The sequence below is a fragment of the Gavialis gangeticus genome, unplaced genomic scaffold (assembly GCF_001723915.1).
Source record: "Gavialis gangeticus isolate Ggan-Ray unplaced genomic scaffold, GavGan_comp1, whole genome shotgun sequence".
Taxonomy (NCBI): Eukaryota; Metazoa; Chordata; order Crocodylia; family Gavialidae; genus Gavialis; species Gavialis gangeticus.
This window is the reverse complement of record NW_017728995.1, coordinates 34,949,592-34,953,738: the sequence shown is the minus strand read 5'-3', so window position 1 is coordinate 34,953,738 and position 4,147 is coordinate 34,949,592. Positions and strand designations below refer to the sequence as shown.

General features: G+C 57.0%; 1 protein-coding gene across 1 annotated transcript in view; it reads left to right on the top strand.

Moving 5' to 3' along the window:
• The window catches only part of FGF12 (fibroblast growth factor 12), a 343,626-nt gene that overhangs the window by 111,924 nt on the left and 227,555 nt on the right, over nucleotides 1-4,147 (top strand). The window lies entirely within an intron of this gene.

Here is a 4,147-nt window from a genome sequence, read left to right as displayed (position 1 = left end):
CCCTGGCGATGATAGCAGTGAGGCCACAGCAGCGTGGCCTTCAGCGTGGGCTGCCACGCTGCTCCCAGCAAGCTGCTTTTCCTGTTTGCTGACCTGTGCTAGAGCCCAGGTTGCTGTGATTTCCCTGCACAGGCCCACAGCCCTTTGCAAACCCAGCTAGCGTTGCAGATGCACCCATGTTTTGCCATGTAGACGTACCCTGGGGACCCCAGGGGCATCCTCTGGGAGAGCACTAGCAACTAGGGGATGCATATGGGGCTCCCAGGGGGCTGGTGCTAACAGACCTCTCCCTGGGCTAGCTCCTGCCCTTTGGGATGTGGCAGGGAGAAGAGGGGAGGTTGTTTAAGGTTAAAGCAATGCTGCAGTCCAAGCGGTGACAGCAGCCCCTGCAGACATACCCATGACAGCTTTCAGCTAGTTACCTCGGATGCTGGTAGCGGTGCAGCCACGATGGCAGGGAGGCTCGTGGTGTGTTGCCAAACCTGCTTGCAAAGCTGGGCGAGTGCCCTGATGGGTAGCATTAATAAATCCATATTGGATGGTTTCAAGTTAACCCAGATACCCCTCCATGAGCAGTTATTGGGGGGTATTGGGGACAGCGGTTCCTGTTGGCAGAGCTTTGGTCTTTACTGTCGTGACTGACGGAGGGACCGGGAAGCTCCACAGGTGGGGAGAGAAGCAGGGAGTCATTGTCCTTCTGCTCAGGGTCAGACCGATCGCCCTGTTTGGGGTCAAGGAGGAATTTCCCCCCCAATCAGATTAGCACGGGTCATGTTGAACTAGCAAGGAGCTCTGTCGGCTTGTTTGAAGAGACGCTCCAGCATCCTTTGCAAGTAATTAGGCTTTTTGACTCGTCTCTTGTGCAGGACTGTGATACTGGGACATCAGAAGTCTTTGCCCCTTTCCTCTTACGCCTGGCAGCCTTTTTCTAAAGCAAAATCTGAATGAAGAACTGCACAGCGGAGATAGAGCATTGGTCCACGGTGAGCTGGCAGCATTTTATTACTGCTCTAACCGGTGGCAATGCAAAGCATGTCCCAGGGTAGGAAATGGATAGTTGCACAAACAGGTGAGAGTGGAAATGGAGGGAGGACAATATGACCAGATGATCTTGGGGAGAAGGCCCTGGTGCATTGGAGACAGCAAGGTCTTCCAGCGCATTGGTTCTGTGAGAGGTAATCCCAGTGAGAAGAGACCTAGCAGTGACCTCGTCTGATAGACTGGAGCTGTGATGGACTGAGGTGCTCATGCCTTTGGATGTGTCCAAGGGTCAGGGACCAAACCCAGAAAGCAGCCACTACCACGGCTGCTATGGGCAGTGCGCACACCCCTGTGCAAGGAGCTGACCTGTGGGCGAGTCACTGGGGTTCAGAGGCAAGTTGCTGGGTGTGCTTTTCTAATCTTCCCCCCCAGATCTGGGAGCTTTCCAGGTGTGCAGCCTCCTGAAAAGCAAAGGTTTCACTGGAAAGGGGTTTTGCAGTGTCGGCCAAGTGCTGCATCCCCAGCTCTTGCTGCAGGGGTGCGAGCTGGGCAGCTAAGTCACCCGACCTGCCTTTCCCAACTAGTCCCCCCAACACAAACTAGAGCGGAGCGCGGAGTGCAGGATGTGGGCTCTGTGGACGAGACACGAACTGCCATAACGTCTTGCTTTATAGCCCCAGTTTCAAAGGCAAGGCTCTAGGTCACAAACCCAGTGGGGATTTCTACTCCCTGCCCTTGGACACACACACAGGTAAATGAAGGCATACGCATAGACGTTCGGCCCATGTGAAAACCAGGGGCAAATTCCTTGTCTAATGTGCACTCCTGCAAGTGGTTTCATGCTGGTGTGTGAAGAGCAAGGCTGGCTTGGAGACGGCCTTTTTTTGGACGAGCTGTACAGTTGGGAGAGACGTTAGACAAGTTTCTGGGCACCAAATGCCCCTTCCACGGGCCACGTGGGGCATGATCAACACGGTGACCTGCTGGGATGAGCTTTGACCTAGTCCAGCCTCGTGCAATCTGGAGCGATCTTAGCGGAGCTCCCTGCCCAATCCTACACGTCGCTTTCTGCTCCCTGCCCCATCTGCCGCTCTGCTTTCTGCTCTCTTCCTGATTTGCCCGGTGCTCCCTGCTCCCTCCCTGGTCTGCCAGGCTGCCCGTGTCCCTTGTGGCAGCTGTGCTGCAGGTTGGACATCTTTGTCTTAGCAGATACAGTCCATCCTGGACACAGAAGTCTGCTGAATCCTCTGTGCAAGTGCGTGCAGCCTTGCATGGGCATCTCTGGAGACTGGTAGGGGGGGCAGCTTTCTCACTATCCTGTTGTGGTTACTTGCCCAGTGCTCTTTGCTTGCGCCTAGTGAACATGCAGGGGTGGCCGGTCATGCGTGCAAAGCCAACCTCAGCCCTCGCGGCTCATGGTTACTCACGCCCTGGGGTGCCCAAAGCAGGTCTGGCAGGGCCTGGCCTCTCCCGCGGATTCCTTCGGGGCTGCCTGGTCTCAGGGGCACGGACAAGAGTCTTTGTAGCTCTGGCCAAGACTCAGGCTGGTCAGAAAGAAACATTATTCCTAGAAACTGAATTACAGGGGGATTTTTTTAGTGGAAAATGAAAAGAAAAGGAGGCCAAACCCAAGCACCTGCTGCATTCTGGGGGCACCCAGTGCAATGGAGACAGAAGGAAAGTCCTGTGAGATCCCAAAGAAAAGTTGCTGCTTCACTTCTTTTTTTTCCCCATAAAAATTCTCCCCTAATTGTTCCAGACCGAACCATTTTCATGCAGCTTTACAAGTGCAGCGTGGCTTTCATGAGACCGCCCCCCACCCCGGAGCAAGTACCTGCTGTCTGCCGGCAGCACGGTGCCCTCCGGGGCTAGTGCTGGTTCATTGTTGTCAGCGAGGTGAGTGCACTCACCAGCTCTTCAGACTTTGCCCCCATTTTCCAGTCCTGTGAGTCTCTGCTGCGACCGGCTGCCCTGTCTGGACACAGCCCAGGCTGGCTCGGTGTTGGGATTTGTCCTCGGGGCATCTGGAGGATGTGGGGGCTGGCGTGCATCTCACCAGGATGGTGCTGTGTTGCAGGGAGCCGATTACACCGTGGCTGGTGTGTGCAGGGCACAGACATACTGATGCATGACACAGACATACTAGTGCAAGATCCCACCTGCCCTGTGCATGTGACTTTGCAGGGCAGACAGGCGAGTGTGGGGGTCATCATCCACCCCAGTGCTTGCCTTGTTTCCTATGCAGTGAGGAAGGGCCCTTCGTCTCCCTCCAGCTGCACGTGTCCTTGCTACGACTGCTAGCAGGCAGGGCCAGACTCATGCCCCCACGTGACCGTGCACCCTACCTCGACACCCTGCCATGAGGCAAAGCCTGGGCACCCAGGGTAGCTGGCAAGCAAGGAAGTTCCTTAATTGCCCTACCAGCTAAAGATGCTCCCGTGGGCGGGAGCCACGGGCCCTGGGGAAGGTACCGCGGTGGCAGAGGTGCAGCACACATGCTTGGAAAGGCCCGTTTGCTTCGGGATGGGCTGGGGAGGGATCCAGTGCAGCCTGACCAGCTCATAGGAACCATCTAGTCCTGTGAACCCTTGCAGGAAGCAGGGTCCAGCGGCTTCAAGATCTCACCCACCCCATGCAAGTGAACAGGGACTCAATGGAGGCCACCCTGCAGGGCCGGCCGCTCCCCGTGCGCGGGGGCTGGGGAACCGGGAGGCATTTCTCAGCAGCAAGGAGGCTGTGGCGATGAACAAGGTCATCCCCAGCCCGCTGGCCGCACTCCAGGGCCGCCGGCCTCCCAATCCCTGCCTGCGCATTGCAAAGCTGCGCCGGGCTCCCAGCCTGCTGCACGCTGTGCAACGGTTCGGTGGCTCTGCCCTGCTGCTGGCTGCCTTTCCAGTGGTGGAGAAGGTGACCCTGGTGTGTACGTAGGCTGCGAAGCCCCGAGGATCAGTGGCTGCAAGCTCAAGCCAGAGGCCTTTGCACCGGGTTGTGCCGCAGGACTTCTTCACTCGGACTCGTGCGTGGGAATAGAGCCCGGGCGGCTGGTGCTACTGAGGTGAGAGGGCAGAGATCGGAGGGGCGCGAGGAGTGGCAGCTGGGTTTTGGGTTTGAAACATCAGGGGAGGGGGAAAACGAAATGTTTTATTCAGCCCAAAGCAAAGTGTTT